Below are 19,638 nucleotides of genomic sequence, written 5' to 3'. Positions count from 1 at the left end.
TACATTTAAGATTTTATATAGCTTGCCTTGCCCAGGAGGACAATGCCATGATAATTATGGTTTATTTCTTAATAATAATGTATGGTTTATTTTCTGTAAATGCAATTCACGTGCTTATTTTCCATACCTATATAATTGGGGTCATGTAAAATGTCTTAGGAAAAGTGGAGTAGCTGAACAGGAAAGATTGAAATGTCTTGACATACAGCCTGCAACAACCATGTGGGTCAGCACTGAATAAAGGCCCAGGGTCAAGAGGAGCTTAGGTTCTAGGAGCCTTGAGTAACTAACCGCATATTACATCCAAATACCTAAGAATATTACCATCAGCAGGCTGGGCAAGCCCCAGGTCCACTACTCTGCAACCAGGCTGTTTCACAGCTGCTTATTCCTGTTCATGACCCATTTATCTCAATTGTAAGAGTCACGGATGTATAAATGAACAATTATATAATTTGCAAAAACTTTGGAAAATAAAATTATATCTACAATATATTTACTATTACATTACATACAATTTACATGTATATAATATACAATATATAAATTATGTTAATATATTTTAAAAGGAAGAGTAGTACCTTATAGTACCAAATGAATATAAAAAGGATAAAGGTAAATTTACTCCTAACTCCTGCCACTAGGACACTGTATTAAAGGACACTGAGGTCCTCTGTTGATTAGGCACTTGGTGATCAAGGAAAGCAATATTTGTGATTTTATAGAGCTTGTCTTGCCCAGGAAGACAACGCCACCTGCAAGGTTTACCATCAGCACCTCTGCAGACCTAAAGGACAGGGCAGGAGGTCTTCATGAGGGAAATCCCACCTGGGCAGCGGCATCTTTAAGAAGAGTACGCACAGACTGCCGAAGTTGGTTCAGCTTGGGAGACACCGGTCAGTCGTAGGGTCACTATGAAATTGTACCTACTTGTAACAGGATAGCTGTGAAATTCTGCTGGCTTAGTTCCCTGATAAATGGTCTGCTAGAGGAGACACACAGCAGCCTGCTGACGGTGAACAGCAGCCAGTCTGTCAGCGAGCAGCTCTCTAAGCAGGGGTGACAGCTGACAAGGGCGTGCCCCATCAACTCTCCGCATGAGGGAAAAGGCACACTCCTCATCAAAGCTCTAAGAACATGGCAGTTGTCAGAAATGTGTTTAGCTGACTCTGCGAATGGCCAATTACTTTTTCTTGGAATTGAAATGGTGGATATATGTGTTTAAGTAACTCCTGAGGATTCCTGTACAGCATCCAGACTAATGCTGTTGTTCTAACATATTAAATGCCCAGAAGGGCCGTGTGACCAGAAAACTAAATGCCCAGACACCTGAGAATACATTTGCCCGGTGTTATCAAAGTCAATGGCTTTGGAAAGAGGGCAAGCTGCCTGGCTGGAAGAGGGCCTAGCAACCTCCTCATCACTGTGGAAATCTCACTCTCTCAGCCCTCCTCAGAGACAGCTGGGAGCAGATGTTACAGTGCTGATGCTGTATCCGGTGCTGTCCAAAGTCAAGCAATCTGCTTCAGTTCTGCAAGTCATCTGAACACAAAAGCATTAAAACCAGCAATAAGAGAGTAGATATTAACTATTACGAAGCATGTCCCAGACATACAAGATACTTCTTAGTCTCCCTTAGGACCTTCAGAACATAGCAAACAGATTATTCTCACTTGTCTAAACCTGTACAGTAGATAGCAATAATGCCAAAAATGTCCTATTTAGAAACACTCTTCTACAAAGTCTCAGGGTGTGTACGTCACAAATGCGCAGTACACACGCAATGATCGTCATTCTCAAGATCGCACAATTAAAAGAGGCTTCTTCTCCAGTGTCAGCTCCTCATATATATCATAGGTCTCAGTAAGAGAGAAGGTATTCAGTCCTTCCTATTCATTACACCAGAAAATCTACTTTCTAGAATATTCATTACCAAGGAGTAGAACTAATGTCCCGTGGAATATGATCTGCAAAACAGTCAAGTGCACAGGGCAGCAGATTTCTCCGTGAAAAATCTACACACGGTGCTCCAGCTCATCAAAGCAAGAACCTGAAAGGTGCTAGTGCCGTGTGAACGGCAGCACTGATTTGGTGGTAAGCCGGTAGGAAGGGCACTAGACAGCGTGTGAACTGACTCAACTCAGCTTTGACACTGCTTTATTTTGGGGGACGGGCAGCAAAACTCTTAAATCTCAGTGTGGTGAGACCTAAGTCCATGCTGAGTCATTTAGCTCAGAAATAATATGATTATTCCTTTTCTGCCTTTAGGGAACTCCAGTATCCCTTTAGTTCTTTGATCTAGTTTCCTTTCACCAGTTGTGACAAACACCATAAGCAACAGAAACTTAGGTGAGGAAAAGATTTACTTCAGCTTATGTAGGGAGCTGCAACGTGCTGCGCCTCAAAGATGGCGCTGGTTTCTGCCTTCCACCCTCCCAACGGTGAGCGTTCCTTGTAGTAAACAAGTCCTTATTTGGCTATGCCTGCCTGGCCTGGTAGCTTCCGCATAGTGACAGCCTATCTGCATGACCCACGTGGCTTGCTAGGATTGGCCAGCGCTAGCTATTTAAGTGTGGTGTGGGTGCTCCCCCGGGTCAGAAGATTGTATCAAGGTTCCTGAGTAAAACTGCTTGAAGAAGATCTCCTCTGGTCGTGTCTTCCTTGCTGGTCGAGGTTGGGCGCAGCAAGCTTACACTCCTAGGTCATTGTCCATCACTTTGGGAAGTTAGTGCAAGAACTCAAGCAGAAACTCTGAAGGATCCCTGCTTACTGGATAGTGCACTGGATCGCTTTCCTAGCTTTTGCACACTAACCAGGCCTACCTGGTATGGTGCTGCCCACAGTAAGCTGGTTACCTCCTACCTTAATCAATAATCAAGAGACTCCTCATAGACATGTCCAAATGACAAGCTGTTAAAGGTAGTTCTTTGTTTGAGGTTCCCTTTCCCCAGGTAACTCAAGGTGTTGTCAAATTGACAATAAAATCTAGGCAGGGCTCTCCTAAAACAAATACTGAACACCTACAAGATGTCAGATGCCTTGCACTAAATGTTAGGAATAAAGAACAAACAATATCTATTCTTAGAGCATGCTTAGCTGGCATTCTTTTTCTGAGGAATTTCCTATAACAAAAAAAAAGAAATCTTTTTTTTTAAATTTAGTATTATAGTCCCCAAATAAGAATGAATGCATTGCTAGGAGGGTTTATAAGCAATAGAAACATAGAAAAGAAAATTAAATGTAGTTAAAATTCTTTAATTGACCTGAAAATATTGAACTGTATACAGAACCATGCAACTAGAGGAATATTGACCAACAAAAAGAATTATCTAAAAACAACATCATCCTTTCACCAAAATCATGATTCCCTTGATCAGGATTCTTCTGCTTTGTTAAAGGTGAAGGTAGGGCTTGCAATTACTCCACTGTTTTTCAAGCCTCCAAAATTATGTTCAGAAGTCATTGGTGTTTAATATTTCATAACCAAAAGGCTCAGAAGGCATCTACCTATACAACCCATCATGTATATATGTGTTATAGTTTCTCAAGATTCATAACACCAGTACAAGATATAAATTCATACAAAAGGAAGTAATTTAGAATTCAAATCACCCCCAGCCTCTAAATCCCAAGAAAGTGTGTTGCTCTTGAGATATATGTAAACTATAGTCTATGTGGTCTATGTGTCTATTTGTCTGGGCCGGTTATCATGCAGAGCATACAAAACTCATTGAGAATTGACAACTCTTTCCTTCCTGACGCTCAGTCATGCTGTAGTTTCTACACATGCACACTGCTCATCTCAGACCTTGAGAAGCCGAGGCTGCTAGTGCTCTCACAGAAAGCCTGTGAAGTTCATAGCTACTTAATGCTAAAGGTCTAAAAATGGCCTGTATTGTCACAAACAATAGAACATCTTCAAATGTCATTGAAGAATGAGAACAAAAAAGATGTCATGGGCCCATAACCTTTAATTCAATCCTATAGAGCCCCCTTCTTGTTTAAACAGAGAAACTTGACAAGGCAATGGACAGAAACCTTCACATCCAGCCCTGAGGCTCAAAAGTTCCTACTGATTTTGAACACAAGCCCACACATGCACACGTACACCCACACACAAACACACACTTCAATTTTGTTGTACAAAAATCTGCTCATTTCTGTTAGGCATGTGCCAAGCCATTTTCGGTGCCCATGTTGAAGAGATAGCTAAAGCACCCGATTAAATGTCACTCTTACTCTTTATTATATACTGTATGTATACTGTAATGCATTATATACTATCTGTATACACCATGTAGTCTGCATTCCACTTTTTGCAATACTTAAGTCAGTGAGAGAAGAGAATCAGAAGCCAAAACAAACAAAACCAAGCAAGATCAAAAAAGAAAACAAACAAACAAAAATTAATATGTTCCTTGGGACTCTATGTAAAACTTAACAGAGAATTAAAAACCAAACAAAACAACAAAAAGACCTTGTTCCAATAACCTTGCTGGGGGGAAGTAGAATAAACATTTTCCACAGAGCCATCAGACTCCCAGCAAGTCTAAAATCAGGCCCACCTCATCTGTAACTGTCAACACATCCTATGGCTGTGGCCTGCCTTCTCTTCCCCAAAGCATTTAAGGAATAAGCACCTTCCAAAGTAGCCAAGTACAGACAGTCTTGGGCAAATCAAGCAATTACACTGGTCTTTGGTCTCCCAGGTTGTGAGTCACTAATGGGCTTTGATAGTGACTTCACTGAAGTTCACCTATGATAACCAAGAAGTTGTGCCGTAAGGAAGGGATTAGGTTGTAAGGAATTCTCTGCCTCCAGAGAGAGAGATGTGGTTCCTGTGAAGGAATCCACACAACACTGCCTTTTGTACCCTCCTATGTTCTTCGGTGTAAGATCACAGATCCACAACCTCCATGAGATGCAACAAATAGCGCAAAGTAACATTGGCAACGGGAGTCAGTCCTTTACCAGACCCTGTCCCTGTCAGCACTCTGACTTGAGGCTTACAGCATTCAAAGCAATAAAGCCATCCTCTCTGACAAACAGCGAGGCTGCTGTAAGGAAATGAAGTCAGGAAAGTGAGAGAGAAGGGTTTGGAAAGTGTACATTAGGATATAAATGCGAGGTTCCATTCTCTTTCATCAAAGCTCTCAGAGAATGTGGCTGTGTTCATCCTTCTTGTGTATCATAAACATATTCGAACTCTGAAAATGAAATCAACCCAAGGTAAAATGTTAGAAAGACCATGAGTCGTTTTTCACAAGTGAGACATCGATTTTCCACAGATGGTCTTTTCTGCTGCACATGAAAGCCTGCATCCATCAACACTCACATCCCCTGCTTGGACATGGGCATAATTATGGCCAGTCACAAATCTTCTTGTCTCAGATCATTATTAGAGGCTTAGGCCACTGAATTTTCTCCCTACTTCCACAGGGATCTGACAGGACTTATAGAAAATACTACTTTTAGCAAGAGATTTTCTTTAATTGGTTAAAAAATATTATAGCAGTTTCCAGGTACATTGTCTAAGCCTAAGGGTAAGTTTGTTTACACCTTCTAGTTCAAAGCTTCATCCCTTTCACAGTCAGCAGGTGAGCAATGCTTTTGAATGCCAATCTGGAGTTAACAGAGTTATTATAATAACCTAAATCTTTTAAAAATCTCTGTATCCTTTTTATTTGTCCCTCAGAAGAAGGTATGCTATACCAATCTTAATTTCTGACTGAGCTTAATTAAGCTGTACACATGTGAGATGTCCCCTTTGAGGAAGTAGGTGAAAGAAGCAAGAGAACTTATCAGATATTCTTCAAGTCTTCAAATTTGCAAAAAAAGTAAAACATAGATAAAAAAAAAAGAAAAGTTAGAGTCTTTATAACCATGAGTCTGGACTTAAAAGACTTTGAGAAACTAACAGTTTTTCTGAATCCTCTACCTCTTACCATGTTCAGTCTATATCATATCTAAGGAGATAGTTTATGTGAAATAAATGATAATACCTATAATAAGAGGAAGAACAGTCAACGTATTTCTCAAGTGTTGTCATGTAACAGAAATTGGCACAGGTTTAATATCTATATCAAATGCATAATGGGGGCTCTGCCTCATTCCTGTTCATACTAGAAAACTAAGGCTCTAAAGAGATCTCTAACTGGCCGAGAAGCCCATGCTTACCAACTACTGAAATTAGAGGATGTTATAAAGGTTGTATTTTCTGTATCTTTCCTGAATAGCAAGATGAAATTCAGGCACTACAGAGGAACATAACATTTTAAACAGGAGATATAAAATAAGACAGATTAGACAACAGGACATTATTTCAGAATGTGTTCCATACACACTGGCTAGATGGTCAAGAGACAGGCAGGTGTGCTTGACTTATGATTGACCAGTGTTTCCCCTAAGGATCTCAAACAGAAGGTTGATAAATATAATTCTAAGTGGTATCCCTCTTACCTTTTGAGGAATTGACATGGAGTTTAGTAGGAAGACCCATTATCTCACACAGTAGAAGTGGCTAATTTAAACCATGCTGCATTTTCTTTTTTCTGAATTAAAGCATAGACTTCTGGGAGATTTATTAAGGACCCAGGAAATAAATAGAACCGTTAAGTTTCAGCAAGACTAGAAAGACACAGGATTCATAAATCTCCTCCCTAAGGTTAACAGTGCTGAAGGAAGAGAGACTAGCAGGGCTACCCATTGGTCATGAAGAAGCCTCTCAGTTTGCAGCTTCTCTGCATGCTGGTCTTTTCAGTGATGGAGCTGGCTTAGCGCCCAAAGGCTGACTTGAATGGAATCATTGGTTGGTCTTTTTGGTTAGTCCTTATCTTTGTTGAATAGACATTTGTTCAAATCTCCCCCAGGAAAAGACACAATGGTGACAAACACTTCTGTTAAGGGGCAGGAGAGATGGCCCAGGGGTTCAGAGCACTTGTTGCCCTCGCAGAGGATCCAGGTTCGATTCCCAGCACCCATGTGTTGGCTCACAACCATCCATAAAACCAGTTCCAGGGATCCACAAAGGTATACAAGTGATACATAAGTAAAATGCAGGCAAAACACTCATACAAATTAAGTAAAATTAAATATAAATCTTTTTAAAATAAAAAACACTTCTGTTTTAAAAATTTAGCAGGTTATTGACATTTTGTACTGTGAGCACATCATATTCTCTAGTCTCTTTAATCTGAGGAAACATTTTAGAATAACTGGACTAATGTTGTTTTTTCTTCTCCAGGCTTATGATAAATATTCATTGGACATGAATCTGTGACTGGGCTTCTTAACAAGTTCCTACAGCAGATGGTCCATCCCCCCCTCTCCCTCACCCACACACACTCATAAATATACACAATCTACTCCCTCTCTCTCCCTCTTTCTTCCTCTCTCTCCCCCTCTCCCTCTGTCTCTGTCTCTCTCTCCTTCTCTCTCTGTCTCTGTCTCTGTCTCTGTCTCTCTCTCTCTCTCTCTCTCTCTCTCTCTCTCTCTCACACACACACACACACACACATGCACACACCACATACACACAAATCCCAGACATGCACATGCAGAGAGCATGCAAATGTTTTCCTAGTCTTCAAAAGAAAAAGCTATTATCTGCTTTTTCGACTGTTTCTTCGCATGCCCTCCGTCACCTTATGAAGAATGAATCTTATTTATTAGTCAAAATGCTGACTAGCCCTACTAGGTAAGCAAATTTTCTCCTTAGCTGATATACAAGTTTCTAACTTACAGCATAGTTTTATTTTAGCTTTTAATTACAGTGCATTACAAATAGACTACGTATTTTTCTGATCTTAATTTTATAAATTATTAAACACTACCATTAAGTATTAAACAAAATTAATGGCTAATTAAACAAAAAACCTTTCTTTGTAACTTGGAAACATGTCTGGACAGTGCTATTCATGTTAGAAATGACTGAACTGTGTATCCTTGTTCTTACCAAGTGATACAGGCACTCTGGCAATGTATCGGGGAGCTCTAGGGTTACTAATCCATTCTGATGTGTGTCAGTTGAGAGAATGCAGAAGTGCATTCTGCAAAGCAGCAGTAGATAGCCAACAGAGCTATGCTCCAAACCAGAATAGAGTCCCATTGCAATAAGGCTGAGAGTAGAATCCAGCTTATGTGCAGATGATTCCAAGATCACACTAGGCTACCACTCACCTGCTTGTACTCCCCAAAGAGAATATGTCTTCTCAGATTAAGTCAAGATCCAATGTGTTTCAATTTTTGCCAGTTTATTTTGGGAATATTTCAGAGAAATCAGCTTACACTCTAAATAAATCATTACTTCAATATAATTTGGTAAGCTAATGCATTGTGCAGAAGAACCCTGCTTTCATTTCAGCAAACTCCCTCAGATTTCATAATATGGTAGTATTAGCAATTTGATCATGACCTCCCTCTCAGAATACCTTCACAGCGATGGACTGAAAAACTGCCTGTATTTTTAACAGCTGCTTCATATCTCTGCTTTGCGTTTTCTCATATCTCCTTTTCCAGCAAATCTGTCCCTTCTACTCCCAACCCAGCATGCTGAAGAAATTCTAAATTGCTTAGCTGTCTGGATGTGATCAAGATTAGAATTACAGTTGCCAGGGAAAACCAGATAACTAAATAGTGTATCTCTAACTTGAATTCCCTCTATGATGGAAGGAAATGTGTGTGGGCTGTGTGTTTGTACTGCCCCCCCCCCGCCCTATCTCACTCTTTCTTGCTTTTAGCCCATATAGAAAAAATAAGATATGTGCTAAACCTACAGAGTGATTAGAAATAAGTTTCATGAGCTCGGCGCAGTGACTTAGCATAAGCGCCCATCTCACTGCATTGAGAGCGACTCTCAGGTCACATTTGACTTAACAAAACAAAGCCCCAAACCACCTCAATTAATGAGAGCTATTGCCTGGGTCTGTAGGACATCAGCACATTCTCTGTCACTGATAAAGTCAAACCAGTGTGTGTTTAGCATTAGAAGTCAAATTTCTGGTGTTAGATAGCATTAGTTGTGTGATTTTAGGGTATCAAAATTTCTGCAATGCAAAACTGGAATGTGAATAATAGAACCACACTAGGCTATTGTGTGACTGAATTTAAATAACTTTCCTAAGCTCAGCAAACATTTGTTGAGATTCTTAATATACAAGACACTCTGGCACCACATCAGGAATAAAGCAATAAAAGAATCAAGATTTCTATCCTTGATAAGCTAAGAGTCAAATAGGAGAAGCAGGCAAGTGAGGAGTAATTTCAATCTAATGTGGTAATGGTGTTGATAACAAAATCATATAATGTTGTGAGAACATGGAAGTCAGGCACTCTATCAATTAAGACTTTGAACAGGTAACACAAATTCTGATCAACATTGGCTGTAAAAGGACACATGTATTTATTGTCTTGAATAGTTGCCAGCATTATACGGTTGTCTAGAGATGTCAGCAGTGACTTGTAGGACCCAGATATTCTGTCAGTCTCTGCTCTGCTGCACACAGTAGGTCACCCTTTTGTTATGAAGTCATGACACCTAAGTTATAGGTTGGATTACAATCTATACAACTGGTTTCCTTGGTCAAGGTCCCCTTCTCAAGTCCTGTAAACTCAAGATTAAACCCTACAGGTTGCCTGTAGCTACACCAGGATTACCATAATTGGCTGTGCTATAGTCTACAATGAGTGATGACTGTGTTAACTTTACCTGAGATTCCAAGCCAGTGAGAAAGTGCTATGGTGGACCTGCAGGAGGAAAAGTGTTATAGGCATGGAAAGAGCATGATTGTGGCATACAGGTAGGTGGCTGCAGATATAAGCAGCAGAGAGGATATGTAAGAGACCTGAGTTCAGAGGTGCTCAGTCTGAGGTGATTACATGGGATGAGAAAATTATCGTTGTTGTAAAAGCAAATCCTTAAAATTCACCTTCAACTATGTATAGATTTCATTTGGCTTTGTAGCCTAAATAAACATCTTTGACATCTTCCCATAGGTGATAGTTTTCTGTGAGTCTATAAGGCCCCTCGATATGTATCGACTAAATGGCAGAGCTCAAAGGATTGCGCATTATCGTCTGATACATCAATCAGCTAAATACATTGGTGAAGTACATGTCTTAAGTTTTTTTTTTACTACATTCTTAGTTATTTTAGGTAAAGTCTGGTCAAAAAATATTAAATGTAAAATTTCAGAAGTAAACAAAATATTTCTATCCACCCTGTGATGGTTTGAATAGATTTGGGTCCCAATGACTCATGTTTGAATGCTTGACCCTTAGGGAGTGGCACTATTAGGAAGTGTGTCCCATTGGAGTAGGTGTGGCCTTATTGGAAGAAGTGTGTCACTAGGGGATGGGCTCTGAGGTCTCAGATGTTAAAGCTTAGGTTCTGTGGCTCACTCTTGACTTCTTCTTGCCTGTCTATTCTAACGTAAAACTCCGAGCTCCTTCTCCAGCATGATATCTGTTTGCATGCCAACATGTGTCTAGCCATGATGATAATGGACTAAACCAGCCCCAAGTAAATGTTTTTCTTTATAAGAGTTTCTATGGTTAAACAGTATCATCATAACAATAAAAAGCCTAAGACACACCTTGCTTCATCAAGGCCAGATTATCAGCCTTCATTTTGTTAAACATATTGATGATCCATATGCTACCTTCTTATTAGTCGTTTATAACCTTCTCAGGGACCAGCCAGTTGTCAGAGGGTCAAAAGTTTATGTTCATGTAACCTTCATGTAGTATCCTGATACTCCCTTACCATGCCTACGGATTTTGTTACTTTCTTATTGTGCTTAATTTAGAAGTTAAACTTTACACACACACACACACACACACACACACACATATCATAATATCTGAATATCACGAGTCTGGTTGTATGCTGAGTTTCAGGTACTCACTGAGTCTCAGAATATATCCTGATAAAGAAGATTATTATAGTCCCTTTTAGTTTATTAACTAAGAGGACTTATTCCTCAGAATATTTAAAACATTTTCCACTTGATTTTTAATGGCATACATGGGCCTCTGAGAGATTTATTTCATTGTACTTACCATACTTAAATAGACACATTCTTGCTAAGCCTAGCGCACTAAATTTACACTTTCATTCATATTCTTCACTCTTTCTGTCTCTATATAAGGGAAACTGGAGATTCCGTATCAAGAGCTACGAACATGTGTTATGAAATACCACAGTAAGTACAATTCTTAGTGAGCAAACCAAATTTTAACCCTGTGGCTAACACAATAAGGGTCTCCTATTAATATTCTAGTAACATACAGCAATTTAGGGCATAGTCAAAGAGAAATCTAAAGTAACAGGAAGAGTAGGCATCTCTCAGGGTTTTATCCTAAGAACCACACTTGGAAGTCTTAGTGCAATCTATGGTTCACTTTGCTTTTTTGGATCATACGGAATGCACGGCCACAGTCAACCACCCAATAAGAATTTTGGAAGAGACAGAGAAAGGAGGCAGTTCTGTGAGAGGCAGGCACACACATAAAGGAATTTATTCCACCCACACTCTTTCTAAACTGTGAAAACCTTGAAAATTCAGTGTATACTTAGTTTGATTGGGAAATGTAGGGAGAATAGTGATGGCACACAATAATTTATTTAGGTGCATCAATAATGGAGGAACAGGACGGACGCCTTCCCGCAATGTCTAGGATGTAACAGGATAATTCAGAGCACAGTGCCTGTTTATCGGGAGACAGCACACAGTGACTGTATTTAAACCGGCATTGCAGCGCTTCTCTCTTTAGCATTTAAATTGATTCACCAGTTTACATCTATTCCCCACCTTCCTGTCCAACTCAGACGGTGATTAGAATGAGCCTCTATTTTCTCTTTCGGATTCCTTCATTGACAAACAGTATTAGAGTTTCATCTTTAATTTCGCTGCAAAACATCTAAAATAGAAGGGAATGAGGAACTTGGCTATAGGAACTCTCAAATTTAATCTCCTTTGCAGTCTGATTCCTGCTGCGTGAATGGCACAGTCTGATCTTATTGGCACTTTCAACTGCGGTGCCAGGTTCGTTTCAAAATTTAATACAATGTATTTGTCATTCCCACCCTTCTCCTGGTTAGAACGCTGCTACCAAATGACTACCGGTTGGGGGTCTGAGAAAGATATCTTGCTGAAAATGAGAGCTGTCCTCTGAAATGGAATGACTCATCTCACATATTATGTGTCTTTTGTTTTTTGCAGGGGACACTATTGCTTTCCACCATTTAGTCTTTTAGTAATCCATCTAGGTAACAATAAAAGAAGTGGAATATTTACTCACTGCCATCTTCAGAGAGAGAGAGTAACATATTTCATGGATTTCACAAATAACTTGCCCAGCAGGAAACAAGAGACAACAGATTACAATCAGTCAATACTACTGTTGCTTCTCCGTGTAAGCCAATGTCTTGCACAGTTCTGACCCACTGCTGTTACAGTCTGACATGACCAGGCAGCCCACCAGCCCCAGCTGGCTCAGAACCGTGTCTCTCAATTGGTAGTCCCTGGATCAACTCTGTCTTCATTATCGAAGAATTTATTAGGAACTGAAATTCCTTGGTTCCGTCCCCTGAATCACATAAATTCTGTGGTAGCAGCTAAGGTATGTGTTTACATTATTTACACTAACTTGTTAACTATTGATCTAGAGGAAAAGGGAAGAGTAAAATGATTCCAGTATTCCAGACCCAATTTTAGTATACAGTGGATGACTGCTGAATGTAGCCATTTACTTTAGCCTTGCCCCATATGTTTCAAGTTGGCAGGGTGAAGGGTAGAGTTAAAACCATACCCACCATGTTTAGTGAGTTCAATCATCATCCCATTATAAGATCTGTGACTATAGACTCTTTATCCAAAAAGTCCAGATTTATTAAAAAGAAAGAAAGAAAGAAAGAAAGAAAGAAAGAAAGAAAGAAAGAAAGAAAGAAGGGAAGAAAGAAAGAAAGAGAGAAAGGAAGAAAGAAAGAAGAAACACATTAATTTTTTTGTAAAATGAGAGTTTCTGGACTTTCTCCCTATTTGATTCGGGTTGTTTTCTGGAGATTATGAAGAGACAATCATTTTACCTCTACCCATAAACCCTTAACAAATTGCCAAGATTCATTCAAGAACCACATGACCCTGCAGACTTCTCACTACCTCCGAGCAACAGTGTAGGTCTCTCCCCTAAATATCTCAAGATTACTGCCTGTATGCCCTATTACTGTTCACCATTATCATGCCCTTATGCTCCTATTTGCCATATAAAGTTTATCTATATACACATATACAGACAGATTTACATACACAAAGATACCATGTGTTTTCAGTTAGACTTGAACCTCTTTGAAGATAGTGGCTTCTCTATTCATCTTTGAGTCTACTATAGCTCTCTAGATATACTCTGAGTAGAAATGTCTTTCCAAGGTAGTCATGCTCTCCTGGATGCTTCTGATCATTTGCCCTTGTCAGTCTCTCTTACTCTACTCACCACTGATAGAGGAGTCAATCACAATCCTTTGCAAGACAAACTATCACTAAGGCCATATGCTCCCCTGTTAGGCAATATTAAACCTGATTAACTGTTCCTTGAAATGAACATTTAGGGGAACATTTAAGGGAAAATATGCACTGGAGAAACTTTGGGCTCTCCTGGAAAGCCTCTAGAGAAGTAAGTATATATGAACAGTAGATTTTCCTACTTCAACCTCATCTAAACTTCTGTTTTCTTCATCTAATCATCTGTTTTTATAATTTTTTGTAAGCTTTATTAAGGAAAAACAAAACAAAACTGGATCTGTTTCTGTCAATATTATGTAGGACCAGCCAAAACACTCTTGAGTCTTCTACAAAATGAAAATATGAATAATCTGCCATCCAAAGTTACATGACAATTGGTGAAAAGCAAGACTCAAGACAGGACATGAATTACCCAGATGTCCCAGCTGCAAAACAAATGGAATGTGATACAACTTTGTTGTTGTTTTCAAAGGGAGAACCAAAGCAGTACCTAAAAGTTCTTAGGTTATTAATGATTGACAAATTAAATTTTTGGAAGTATTAAATGGGCTGTGATTTCTTCTTTGGCCAGTGCCTCTTTAAATGCCGTGCTCACCACAGCAGTGTGATTGATCTGAATCTTCTGTCCTCTTCAGGAATAGGTCCACTAAATCTTTGCAAGCACAGTTGTCTTTGAGATTCAATACGGAGATACAGTATATAAAGCTCCAAAAATGTTTTCTGGGCAGTGAGTAAGAGTGGGGAACAGAAGCTGGAACAGGAAGAGGGTCAACAAACATGTGAAGAGATAGATGGTTTCCACAAGGTCTCATCTTAGTGGAAGTTAGATGATGTGACATTTCAACTGCAAGCTGATCCCAACCATTTCCTGAAGGTTCCTTTCCAGGAATATGAATGTTCTAGAAAGGCTCATGTGGCCACAGAAATTCCTCAAGTAACAAGGCACATGTGTGTCACTGTGTGTTTCACATTTACATGTTCAAGAACATGGTTAGTAAAGGTGAAGGTTCTACCTGAGGTAGAGTCTACAGCTTATGCTAGGATTCATCAAGTCTCATTAGTTCAAAATCTCATTTGTCTGGACTCTTATTGTCTACCTAAAATACACAGCCATTCTACCCTCTCATTGACCGCTTTAAGTGATGCAATATAATTTAGGAATTGCATCCTGATATAAAGGTGGATGCTTTGCTTTTCTATTTAAAAGAGAAACAGGAGCCTTTCTTTAAAAAAATCCAATTATCATTATCCTCCTAAAATACACATCTTAATAAACTTCAGACTTATATCAAAGCAAGTTAACATGACTCAAATGTTTTAGAAAATTCATACTTGAAATTTGTTTCAGATCTTCCAGATCTCAGCAGGGGTTCTAGTTTGAATACATCGCTTTAATATGTGTCTTCACCACAGGAATCAACTCATGGTAAAGACATGTCTGATGAATTAGTCCCCTCTCTTACCTCCTAATGTCCAGTGAAATAAATCTTGTGCTGAAATGAAGTGTAGACAGTCTTCTAAGATACAGAAAAAGGTATACAAAGGGAATGCTAAGGCTTCACCTGAGGAACAGAAGATGTGGCATGATCGAAGGGGCTTGATGAAATGAAATGAAATGAAAGACTTGGCTAACGAGAGGTCCTATTAAGAATCCCCATGAAGCACAAATGGTAAAAGTGTCTCTGGGATTTAACAGCAGCCTCACAGGCAAGCCATAAAACATTCCTTGAAATAGAAAAATAAAACAAACAAACAAAGCTTCTAAGTCTAAGCATAGATTTAAAAATATTAAACCATCTTAATCCAACTCAAAGAAAGAATATCCTGGAAGGTTTCACTAAACAAAGCCACCCTGGAAGAGGTCCCACCATTCTTGGTGTCACTACTTAGAGGGCATCCACTTGTGTGGGGATTAAAGAGTAGACAAGACCACCTACAAGGATGCGCTCCAGTGGCCTTACAGATCGGATGGCACAGTGGTTAAAGAATGTATGTAGTTAGGCAGGGGGCTCCAAACCACTTCTAACTCTAGCTCAGGGAATCCACTGCCATCTTCTGGCCTGTGGGAGTACTGTACTTATGTGAACAACCTCCCTGCCACAACCATACAATAAAAAATGTTGAGAGGCAGGCTGACCCAGGGCTTTCTCAGAGGCTTCAAGGAAAGGACAAAAGAACCCAATTTGTGTGTCCTTGACAAGGGCCCAACGTGGCGAGTTCCATTTGGGAACTGGGGCCAGGGATTCCAGGAGTCATTGTTTGGGCTCCTGGGAACTTGGATTTTCACCCTCAAGAGACTGGAGTTAGGAGTTCAAGGCTGCTGTCTCTGACACCTTGAGGTATTCTGTGCCCCTTTTGTGAGACATTACTGGATTAGCTTTCTGCCTATTTTTTATCCCATTTCATTTCCAAAAACTGTATATGAGATTCTGTAATTTTTAATAAGCTTGCTTGCATGAGCCATTAGCATGGGAGACACGCCCCATCCCCATCACCCATGCGCCCACCCCTGGTAACAAAAACTTCTTCATCTTCTCAAATCCTGGCCATCTCTCTCTTGGGAACCTGTTGGAGAACCAGTACATAAAACCTGCTAGTCTACATCACAGAATAAAATGAAATCTTACAAAAGGAAAAAAAATTTCATTGAGATGGAAAGCAAAGCCATTCTAAAGGTAGGAAAATTGTTCTTCACACGTAATGTAACTACTGACATTGGAAAGGTCTAGTGCAGAGATGAAAATAAGAAGCCTTGTATATAAAGGATCTTATGTGACAACTCAGAATTCTAACTCGATGTTCTTGTCAATATGTGACCTTTGCTACTCCTGATATGTGCTACTTGACCAGGCCAATCATTCCCTTTCCGTAAGTATCCACAGAATCTGTGTCACGTTATCTCTGAAGAAACATGCCTGGTTGAAGTATACAAATAGTTATTTCTCCTTTCATGTAAGAATATTTGATAAAACATGGAGCAGAGGAAGTATTGACCACCCTGCATCTAATGGAACAGTGGACTGATCCACATTTACCTCACCATAGCCCTATTGACCACTTTGAATCTTTGAGACATAGAGGAAGATCCAAGTGGTCCCCTGGATCTACTAGAAACATTTCTCTGATTGTGTGGAAAATGTCGCAGCTAGTTCTGAAGATGTCACATACTGATAAATATTCATTACTTACCACTGAAACAGTACTGAACTTACTCTAAGTTTGAGAATCAGACTTTAAGCCAAGGTCAGTGAAATGTATGGGTTTACTCTCTGAGTGGATTGGCTTGGCATTTTTGCCACTTTCAAAATGGCTCCTTTAAAGTTCAGAAGTGTTCCCATCAATGAATGAAGAATAAGTGGTTCGCAGTCTAATAGGCAACAACTTCTATGGACCCACAGTAATGATAATATGCTGGGTGAAAAGAATCAAAGCCTCTCAAAGCCCTGGAAATCAGTTCCTACAGTTGGGGAAATCTACAAACAACTAACTATATCCTAGGTGGTCCATAGATCCCATTCTTGTGTCTGGAGAAAGAGGTCTACATTAGGTTTCTACCTCTGTTGCTCTCTAACCATTTTTTGCAAGAAAGGACTTCTCAGTGAATTTTGAGTTTTCTCCTCTTGTGGGACTAGGAACTAGGCAGATCCCTGACATGCAGATAGGGAAAGGGAGGTAAAGGTTATGAGGATGGCAATCTTCTGGCCATTTCCTCATCTTCCTGAACTGAGGCAAAGACCTATTCAGTTTTTTTTTCTTGTGTGCAGTACCATTTTCTGTCTAACACAGCAAGCTGGTCAAATATGCTCACACTTACCTGAAGCTGTTGCCTGTCAACTGTCCCCATAACACACACACACACACACACACACACACACACACACACACACACACACACATTTTGCTTGTCTTTCCTTCTGCTTCTATCTCTGTCAACTTTACCCTACCCAATGTGTGTGTGTGTGTGTGTGTGTGTGTGTGTATGTATGTGGGTGTGTGATGTGTGTGTCTATGTATATGTGTCTGTGTGTTTATATGTGTACCTGTGTAGTATGTGTGTTGGTGTTGGTATGTGCCTATGTATGTCTCTGTGTGTATATGTGTGTCTGTGGTGTGTATATGTCAGTGCATGTGAAGATGTGTATTTACTTATGGTAAGTGTGTGTGTGTGTGTGTGTGTGTAGTTTGGTGTCTATATGTCTGTGTATTTTCTCCTACATCTTCACTTTTAATAAAGTGAGTTTCTGCCTGCACCCTGACCTGATCTGAACCAGTCTCAGAGCTCCCTGCACCCAAATGTTGTGGGGGAGAGAGCTGGACCCACAGAAATGCAGAAAACCCTGAGAACTCAGAGGAGACAACTAATTTCTGCCCACATTCCTGACCCAAGAGGAAACCTCCTAGTGTCATCTCTACCCTCTGGGCACAGTGACCTAGAAGCAGTCAGGGGCAGGACCTTTTGGATTTCTGCCTGTGCCAAGAGCTGAAAGCCAGTCACCAAGAGCACCTACACACCTGAGAGCAAAAGTAAGACCAATTTTTCTGCTCTAAGCAACCCACCTGAAGACTTCAAGTCACACAAACCCAGGAACAGCTCTCTGTTCCCAGATCTGGCTGAAAAGAAAACAGGTCTATAGAGGTGCTGACACACAGGCCTACATGAGGGTCAAGCCACTGTCAGAGACAGCAAGACAAGCTAAAACCAGAGGCAACCTGATGGTGAAAGGCAAGCACAGGAACCTAAGCAACAGAAACCAAGGCTGCTTGGCATCATAAGAGGCCAGTTCTCCCACCAAAGCAAACACTGGATATCCAAACACACTGGAAAAGCAAGATTTAAACTTAAAAACACATCTTATGATAAGGATAGAGGACTTTCAGAAGGATATAAATGACTCCCTTAAAGAATTACAGGAAAACACAGCCAAAAAGGTGAAGGAATTGAAAAAAAACCATCCAGGATTTAAATATGGAAGTAGAAGCAATAAAGAAAACATAAAGGGAGACAACGCTGCAGATAGAACACCTAGGAAAGAGATCAGGAGTCAGAGATGCAAGCATCACCAACAGGATACAAGATATAGAAGAGAGAATCTCAGGGACAGAAGATACCATAGAAAACACTGATACAACCCCCAAGATTATGTAAAACACAAAAAGGTCCTAGCCAATAACATGCAGGAAATCCAGGACACTATGAAAAGATCAAATCTAAGGATAATAGGTATAGAAGAGAGTGAAGATTCCCAACTTAGAGGGCTGGTAAATATTTTCAACAAAATTATAAAAGAAAAATTTCCTAACCTAAAGAAAGAGATGCCCATAAACATACAAGAAACAAATAGATTGGACCAGAAAAGAAATTCTTCTGGGGGCTGGGGATTTAGCTCAGTGGCTTGCCTAGGAAGCACAAGGCCCTGGGATCGGTCCCCAGCTCTGAAAAAAAGAAAAAAAAAAGAAATTCTTCTGGACACATAATAGTCAAAACTGCCTCCTGCTGCATATGTAGCAGAGGATGGCCTTGTTGGGCACCAGTGGAAGGAGAAGCCCTTGGTCCTGCCAAGGTTGAACCTCCCCAGTAAAGGAGAAGGTCAGAGGGTGGGAAGGGGGGTTGTTTGGAGAGGGGAACATCCTTATAGAAGAAGGGGAGGGGAATAGGATAGGGGGCTTATGTCTGGGAAACTGGGAAAGGGAATAACATTTGAAATGTAAATAAAAACTATCCAATAAAAAATTTACTAAGTTCATATTTTCTGAGAGAGTTACTTCAAAGACTACTTGTACACAAAAATTCAGTCTATGATAGGAATGAAATTTAAATAATTACAAAAAATAACGTGTGTTTTACCTGTTGCTATCTGCTTTGTCTGAGATTTATTTTTCTATCTTTTAATTATTTAACTGGAAGAGAAAGTTACTGGATCAAGATCCCTAGACCATATCAATTTGGTGGAAATAGCAACCAGTGAACCCCAAGGATCTTTCTGTTTCTACCTCCCCAGTCCCGGGATTATAGGCGCAGATTGTTACATACAGCCTTTTAAATGTGGTCTCTGTGGGATAAAGCTGAGATCTTCATGCGTGTGTCCCTGCACTTCACTTAAACGTGTGTCTGTAGATC

At 40.0% G+C, this 19,638-nt stretch overlaps 1 protein-coding gene and 1 long non-coding RNA gene across 10 annotated transcripts in view; one reads left to right on the top strand and one right to left on the bottom strand.

Annotated features, from left to right (window-relative positions):
- Thsd7b (thrombospondin type 1 domain containing 7B) overlaps positions 1-19,638 on the bottom strand; it is an 898,652-nt gene that overhangs the window by 462,568 nt on the left and 416,446 nt on the right. The gene's annotated exons all lie outside the window — the stretch shown is intronic.
- LOC120096244 (uncharacterized) lies at positions 1,793-15,728 on the top strand. 8 transcript variants are annotated; one of them, XR_005492436.2, is made up of 6 exons: positions 1,810-2,094; positions 2,269-2,441; positions 7,244-7,696; positions 9,994-10,102; positions 11,148-11,201; positions 13,821-15,728. It is a non-coding gene; the product is annotated as an uncharacterized LOC120096244 (long non-coding RNA). The 8 variants fall into 8 exon arrangements; XR_005492439.2 differs by having other exon boundaries at positions 11,982-15,728; XR_005492438.2 differs by having other exon boundaries at positions 9,994-10,107.

Source organism: Rattus norvegicus, chromosome 13 (assembly GCF_036323735.1).
Source record: "Rattus norvegicus strain BN/NHsdMcwi chromosome 13, GRCr8, whole genome shotgun sequence".
In the NCBI taxonomy this organism is placed as follows: Eukaryota; Metazoa; Chordata; class Mammalia; order Rodentia; family Muridae; genus Rattus; species Rattus norvegicus.
Note: the sequence above shows the minus strand (reverse complement) of the source record. Positions and strands in the feature narration are given on the sequence as shown.